The following is an 8,687-nucleotide window of genomic DNA, read 5'->3' as shown; positions in this document are numbered from 1 at the left end:
GGTTGGTTGGTTGGTTGGTTGGTTACCATAATCTACCTACTATGACTATTGAGCTTGAAAAGTGTGTGTGCACAGGGCTGTGTGTGTGTGTGTGTGTGTGTGTGTGTGTGTGTGTGCCTGCTCATTCTATACAATGCTACTCTGAGATATGTGTATATGTGTATATGTGTGTGTGTGTGTGTACACATACATACAACAATCAATTAAAGTGAAGCTATGTTTTCTGTGAGTAGGTTTAGAATAAGAAACGAGAAGGAAAATATATAATTCTATTGCAGTTTCTAAAGAAAGGAAAAATTAAGATATACAGGTTCCTCTTATGGTTCTGTGAGCTGAATTAACAGGTCTACCCAGTTTTATTGGGGTTTAATGGGGCAACAGCTCTGCAAATTAGCAGATTCTGAATATGAACAGAGCTGAAGAGATGGTTCCACAGTTAAGAATGTCTACTGTTTTACTGAGGGCCAGAAGATCACTTCCCTTCCCAGCACCTATGTCAAACACTTTATAATCACTCACATGTAATGCTGGCTTCAAAAGATCTGATGATCTTCTATGGCTTCTATAGGCACCTGTACTTGTGTGCATGTGCATGTGTGTGTACACATGTGCATGTGTATGTGCATGTGTGTGTGTGTGTGTGTGTGTATACCTAGAAGGAGTACACTAAAATCTTAACAATGGTTCAGTAAATACTAAAATCAATACTTTTCACCTTCTGTATACTTTCCTATTTTCCCTTTACTCTTTCTACATGAGTATGCCAAAGATTTATTCACATGTTCCTTTGTGAATGTATGGGTATGTGTGCACACACAACTCTGGACACAGATTGAGGCCAGAACAGGGCATCTGGTATCCTTCTCTATGGTTCTCCACCCACTCCTTTGAGACAGGGTCTCATTTTCTCAAGGTTGGGAAACCAGCAAACTCTAGTGATCCCCTGTCTCTGCTCTGCTCTCAGAACTGGGCTTACAGTCATGTGCAGGATGCTCACCCCCTATACTGGTGCTGGGATCTGAAACCCTGCTCCCTACATTTGTGCAACAAGCACCCTTAACCTTTGCAGTAAACCAGGAGTGCTGATTCCCAAAGGTCCGAGAAAACTGTTAAAAGGTGTGGAGAGACGAAATATGTAAAAGTAGTCATTGAGTGATGTGCATACAAATGAACAACACCATTGTGTAAAACCAAAGGGCATTGCTTGGAAGCAGAAGTTTACGATATTTCAACCCACTGCAAAATTCAGTGGACTTGAGCAATAGTGTCTCTGAAAACAATTGAATACTTACATTCAAATTTTCAAGATAATATGGCTTCCTCTGGGAGGTTATATAACCCTACCATTGCCCTGGATGTTTATTATGTGATGGCTGTCCCTGGAGACAATAATGGGCATAACTATTAAAGCAAGCAGAGGAGGGGGTGAAAAATATAACATCTTAAAACATCCTATTTTCCCCAGATATGAATTCCAACAATCAAAATTAAGATGCAGAGGAGGAAAACCCCCCAAAGGGAGAAATTAGACTCTGAAAGTGCTTTGTTAGGGCTGTTTTTATTTTAAGCCAAAATGTTCGGTTCACCCTCCTTATTTATGATGGCTGCAAGATACTGGGCACACACAACTGGAGAGCCTAGACTCTTTCTCTAGAGATGACATTAAAATTGTCTTCTTTAGTGGACACACACAAAGGGGCTTTCCTGGGGAAAATAATTCTGCTTTAATTTTTAAAGGAATAGTAGATATGGTGGCTGTTATAAAGCTGAAGGCTATGTGAAGGAAAGGCAGAAGGGTAGCAGGATGGAACGTGTGATCCTGGGAGGCCTAGGCACATGGGGATCACTTCTGCAGAGGTGTTCATCTCCAATGGCAAAGTGGGAACTCTTTGGAGAGGGTGTGCTCTCCAGACTTGGTGATTATAACATAGATCCCCTGACTGACAGCTGGGGATAGAACCCCAGCATGTGAGCACAAGTCTGCAGGAGTGCAGGGCCAAGCAAGCCTGGGTGCCTCAGAAGACCTGAAAGAACCTAGTGGGGAAACCCCCACTCACCTCCCGATTTGGCGTGCACCCAAGAATCACGAACAAACAGACCGTCTTGATGTAAAAACATGAGATAGTTTAATGGCGGAGCTCTGGGTCAAAACGTATCTCATGCAGGAGACAGTGGATTCGACCACGAGACTTGGAAGCTAGGGGTTTTTATAGAAAAGGGGCTGGGACTGGGGGAGGAATTGGCGAGGTTTCACATGATTGGTCCATTTAAACATCTGCAGACTGTACATGCAGATAACATTTAACTTAGGTCAGAAGGGCAGGAGATAGGGAGGCACCAGGTCAGTCCGGTCATGTCATTTTCTTTATCTTTATGGTTAAGCAGCCTCAGGAATGTCTTAACGAAGGGCCTGTCTGGGTGTGTCCTGGCCTGTTCTGCTACGTTCTCAGCCCCAGGTTTCAAAGCTCAGAAACAACTCTTTGGGCTATTTGACATAAATTACAAGAATCACAGGTCTCAAGTTTTATTTTCTTTCAGACCAACCACATGGAGGCAGACACTCATCCCAGAAGAAGACAGGTTCCTATAGATGCTTTCCCAGTGATGTCCCTGGTGGAAGACATCATGGAACATAGGAAATCCTAACAAAGTCATTCTAGCACAAAGCATGTGAGAAAAACCTAAAGTAAAATAATAATAATAATAATTGCAGTTATAACTAATTTAAATAGGAAACACTGCTGGTTTAGGAATATTTCAGTATTCATGCCAAACACTGAGTTTTAAGTTACTTAGGTTGAGATAATCTTAGAGTGGAGCAGTCTAAAATGTGCACTATGCTTATTTAACAAAGTCATCATAAGACATGAAACAAACCACATAGAAAATTACATAAGGCCATGGGGCTTTTATTTCTTTGAGTCATCACCTATTATTAACATCAAAAATGTTAAGACTTCAGCTTCTGTGCAGAAGTCAGGGCATCTGGTTGATGCAAAAAGTTCCTAAAGAAGGGTATGGGGAGACAGCTCAGTGGTAAGGTGCTGGCTACACAGCATGAGGACCTGAGCCCAAACTTCCCAGTACTCTCACAAAAGATAACTATGGCAGTGTGTGCCTATAACCCCAGGGCTGGGAGACAGGAGGACTCCTGGGACCCAAACCAGTTGGCCAGACAGTCTGGTCTAATCAGCCAGCTCCAGGTTCAGTGAGAGACCCTGTCTCAATAACAATGTCAAGAATGTACACATGTGTTAGTGCATGTGTGCACATGCACACACACACAACACACAAAACATATGATTGTGCTTTATTTTTATGAGGTAATAATTATTTTATAAAATTTAAACTAAAATATGAGTAATAAGTTAGCATATTACTACTTTTAAGAGCATTTTATTGTGGTAAAAATAGATACAATATAGAACTCACCACTGGAAACAATGTGTTGGCAACTAAAGACAGCCACACTGCCTAGCTGCCATCACCACATCTCCCAAAAAACTCCTCTTCCCAAACTCAGACATGCATCCGTGAAGCAATGCTTCCCTGGGCCCTGCTGTTACTCTGTTTCTGTCCTATGAACTGATCACTCTAGCCATACTGCGATAGCCAATCACAGTACTGAAACATCAATCCTTTCAAAATTATTTAGTTGTTCCCCATATTCATTCATGTAGCACACACCAACACTTTGTTCATTTTAAGGCTCAATACCTAATTTAGGGCATGGACCACATTTTCCTTGCCCAACCAAAATGTTGATTCAAATGCAGATGTGCTGATGCAAGCTGGGTCTAAGTGCTCTCCTTCAGGTTTTGATGCTGTTTGAAGATAGAATTCCTTGCTTGTTCTTTAAAAAAAAAAATCATTAACCAATAACCCCGGAGCTCTCTTAGAATAAACCACCAATCAAAGAAAACATATGGAGGGACTCATGGCTCTAGCTGCATCTGTAGCTGAGGATGGCCTAGTCGGCCATCAGTGGGAGGAGAGGCCCTTGGTCCTGTGAAGGTTTTATGCCCCAGTATAGTGGAATGCCAGGGCCAGGAAGCGGAAATGGGTGGGTTGGAGAGCAGTGGGAGGGGGGAGAGGATAGGGGATTTTTGGAGGGAGAAACTAGGAAAGGGGATAACATTTGAAATCTAAATAAAGAAAATATCTAATAGAAAAAAATCATTCATTTTCCCCTTATTGGTGTCTATGGTAAAGCACCTGCTTTTATTTTTAAAATCTTATTGGTTTTTTTAAATTGTGTGCATGAGTATGTACCTGTGTGTGTTTATGTGCATGTGAGCACAGCTACTCACTGGTGTCAGGAGATGGCATTAGATTGCCTGGACCTGGGGTGTGGCTGATTGTGAGCTGCCAGAAGTGGGTGCTGGGAAGAGAGCTCAAGTCCTCTGCAAAAGCAACTTACTCTCATTTTATCCCTGAGCCATCTCTTCAGCCTCACCTGCTTTTGTTCTAGATACTATACTCCAAAGTGTGTTGTTTCCTTAATACTTGGACCCAAAATTAAGGAGATTAATGGTTTTCTCATATTTATTTTATTTTTTTATTCCACTCATGAGCAGAGTGCCTTTTCATCATATCTAGCCCCCTCTCTGGGTTTCATGTATTGTCTTTGAGACATGGTTTTACTATGAAGCCTTGGCTACCCTGGAACTCTCTATTTAGACCAAACTGACCATGAACGCACAGAAATCTTGCCTCTGCCTCCAGAGTGAGGCCCTGTCTTTGTTTTTAGGGACCATCATAACCTGTTTCTCAGTGGCTGTATCGCTTTCCATCCCTGTAAGTAGCCAGCAGGGCCTCCAGTCCCTCTGCATCCTCGCCAGTACACGTTCTTTCCTTTTTCATGATTTCAGTCTACTCCCTGAAGGTGTGAGGATGTAATTTTCAAATAGCTGGCAGAGTTGGTAGGAATACATCCTTATGAGTTTCTTACATGTTGGGATTATATTAAATCCCTAATTTAAATGCTGTTGAATGAAACTTTTGTGCTGATTAAATGTATCTGGTGGGGTAAACTTTGTTTTTCCTGTTTCCAGTTTGCTCAGATCAAATAGGAGCAATTCCTAGATGCCTTCCTATGGACCTCCCTGGAGCCAGGGCAAGGGGCTCCAGTTTATGCAAATTGAAAGCACATTTACTTCATCTCTCTGGGGCTTATGTCAGCAAGATGATCACATGGATTTCATGCATGTTAGCCACTCTGAGTAAAGCCAGGCTCCCTATAATGGACTTGTCCTAACTACCTTACATGTCTGTTCACCCATTGACTTCCCTAATAACTTTTGTGCACTGCAGCCCAGAGCTCAGGTCTATTTTCTCCTGCCACAGGACATTTGCATGACCTCTCCAATCTGTGCAGTATCTTTTCTTTAAAACAGTTTTGTCTTTTCTACTCAAGCTCTTAATTCTTAGTCACCTTCCAGATTTCAGTTTGTCTCCCTTTTGTCAGATTTTTTTTTTGAGACTGAGTCTCACTGTTTAACTCAGTCTGACCTCAGACTCAGGGTCCTCCTGCCTTGGCATCTATGTGCTGGGATGGTTGGCATGAGATATCACACTGCTAATGTCGTATTTTAGGGCAGATTTTACCAATCCCCTCTTCTGACTTGTAGTAGGTCCTCTTTGAAAGGTGCTCTGACGTTTCTTTTAACCTATGGATCCAGAGGTAGAACATCCACTAGGGCTTGGAAGTCCTAATGATATCAGGAAGCTGGCTGATCACATTTCATCCTCACTCAAAAATTAGAGACAGAGAATAAGAAATGGGATCAGATCATATGGTCTCAATAGCTTATTCTCAGTAACCTCTAACAAGCCTATAGCAACAAAAGATTCCATAACTGCCCCCAAAAAGCGCCACCAAACGTTGACCAAGTGTTAAAATACTGGAACCTATGGGGAACATTGCTCTTTCAAATCACAACACAAAACCTGCTTTAAAGTTGTTGAAGTGGACACTCTCACAAATGTATAATTTCTCAACCATGCATTAGTTGACCCCTCGCCACTCTCATGTCACTGGCCAGCTTCTCAGTGGTCGCATCTAAGCTTTCATTCCCACCTCATGCACATGGCTTTGCCTTGCCTATGTCCTCAAAAAGTCATCCAGAGCCAAACCCTGGGAAAGCCGTGAAAATCCTTCTGCAGAGTCACACCCCTGAGGTGTTTTCTCAGCTACAACATCACTATATGATGCAGAAAATGGAAGAGAGAAAAGCAACAGCAACAGAGTGTCCTTCTAGAAGTTCCCAGGAACAAGACAGATGCAGGTGAGACCCAGAGACACCAGCTCACTTTCTCATGCAGGTCACTGGGTTTGAAGGACCATTTATGGTAGACGTTCACCCACCCCATGTCCTTCAAGTTAGTGAAAGGGTTGTGTCCACAATTTACCTTTTGTCCCTGGGATAGAGGATGCAGTTGAATGTCTCTGTTATAGATACAGAAGGTCTCAGAAAGAAGGGGATGGGCAGTTCTGTGGCACAACAAGCAACTGGGAGATGGAACACCCAAGCCTCATAATCAGCCTAGATAGTCATCAATGAGTGAATAACAACAAAAATGTGATGCATATACCCTAAGGAATTTTTTTCAGCCCTAAATAAAGATGAAATGCTATCCTGTGTGTAAAAATAGAAGGAATCACCTGTCATCAATCAAACAAAACTTAAACAATTTCATTTGCTTCTCTCATGTGTAGAATCTAGAAATAAGAAAAACAAAAGTCAAGGGTGACTATTGGGTATGTTAGAAAGGGAACAGAGGGGGCACAGATGGAGGCATCACTGGGACCACCATGATCTGATACAGCTCATGTCCATTATCAAAGGTAATTTAAAGGAAAGGCACAGGCTGGCACGAAAGACAGTCACGGGGGCATGGATTGAGCTAATTGTTTATACTTTTGTTTCACAGCAAAGTTGTGAGGTAGGTGCTATCACGACGCTCATTTTCTGGTCTGGGAATGAGGGCATAGTGGTAGAAGCCACCCAAGGCTTCTGGGGGGCCAATGCTAGGAACCACTGTCCTATGCTGGTCAGCTACTCCCAGCATGCTCTCTGTTGATGACAGAAACTGGTAGGGGGTAGTATGTTAAAGAGATAGACAGACCTGTAACAGGAAGATAAAGGGTGAGATGCAAACTGGCCCATGGAATAGAAAGAATCACCAAGAGAAGAATACATAGACCATGTTTGTCTCCATGTGGCTGCTAGCTGATGCAACACAGAGCTTTTGGAGCCCTAGTGGCTCTCCTGGGAGATAGAGATGGTTAGAGAGCACAAGACGAGCTTGAGACAAGCATACCCCAGTAAGTAACTTTAACCAGACTGTACAGGAATGGAGTCTGTGTTTCTGTTTCCTCCATGAAGACAGACAGGAAGGCTGCATACTCAGTAGGAAGATCATACCGGAAAATTCCATTGTTTTCTTCTCACTAACCAGGGCATCTCCTTGTTTAGAACATCTGAGGCACCAGATCAATTCCACAGAAATGAAATTACATAGATCATCAGAATAATCCTTTGCCTAGAAAGCCCAGATTGAATTATTAACAGATTCATTTGGGGTTATTCCTATGGCCAAGTGTTGATTGGAGATTAGACTCACTATCAGTAATGTGAGCACACAGCCATGAAATGTATCTTATAGATGGCAGTGAAGAAAGGAAGGAAGAATGTGTTGCAGGAACTCTAGACAGGAAGGAACTCATGCACTGAGGGAAAGCTAAACAATATGTTCCCACTGAGGTATGTCATGCAACCCCGTCAATACAGACATGTAAGCTCATAGTTCCTACACTTGATCTTAGCCAAAAGGCCGAGAAGCGATCATAGTTCCTAAAAGTTGGACAGGTAGTGGTGGGCTTATTTCATTCCTTTCTTGGCCAAATCCTTGACAAATTTTTCAAATAATTAAATATTCCTTGTGAGTCTATATCTTTCCCTCTTAGATAATGAGATGATAAAATATCACATGCCATTAACAGTTGTGGTGACTGCAGATGACTGCACAATCTGTTGTTTGAGACTTTAACAGGGGGGAGAGGCACTGGGACTGGTTTCCCTCCTTCTCTTTACTTCTCTTTACTGTACAAAAAAAAAAAAGTACCACTCCTAGAATCCCAGATATGTGGGAATTTGTGTTCTAATCCAACATCTTAAATGGCATTACCAGGAGAAATATGCTGGGCAATGTGTTAAGTCCTGTTCACATGTCTGTGTTATCAGCCTTGCCCTCTGACAGTATTAGCCACACTATTACAAGAGTCTCAGAGCCCTTAACAGACATTAGGGATAATCGAACAGCATTATCTACAAAAGTTTGGGCTCCTTCTTCTAAGTTCACGACTTCACCCTGGTTGTGTGCAGTCTTAGATGGTAAATCACTAGTCTTTAAAGACTAGAATTTGTCTTCCTGGAGACATAAAATCCATTACTTACTTGAAGATCCCTGGGAACAAAGATCCTGAATTTTTTATTTTAATTTACATACCCACTCACATGTTACACAGTATGTGCGTGCATATACACATGTATACACTCATACACACTCATATACACATGCGGGTATACATATATGGTCATACACACATAAGTGTCTATGCACACAGATTTGCACATGCATACATTGTACACATACATGGCTACACAAATTATAAATGTGTGTGT

The 8,687-nt window shown here is 42.1% G+C and overlaps 1 non-coding gene across 1 annotated transcript; it reads right to left on the bottom strand.

Annotated features, from left to right (window-relative positions):
• Positions 1–7,652: 7,652 nt before the first annotated feature.
• On the bottom strand, positions 7,653–7,848 carry LOC115032744 (U2 spliceosomal RNA). The gene has a single exon (XR_003838349.1). It is a non-coding gene; the product is annotated as a U2 spliceosomal RNA (small nuclear RNA).
• Between the last annotated feature and the right edge of the window lie 839 nt (positions 7,849–8,687).

This window comes from Mus caroli, unplaced genomic scaffold (genome assembly GCF_978045245.1).
Source record: "Mus caroli unplaced genomic scaffold, Mus_caroli_1 scaffold_13, whole genome shotgun sequence".
NCBI lineage: Eukaryota > Metazoa > Chordata > Mammalia > Rodentia > Muridae > Mus > Mus caroli.
Note: the sequence above shows the minus strand (reverse complement) of the source record. Positions and strands in the feature narration are given on the sequence as shown.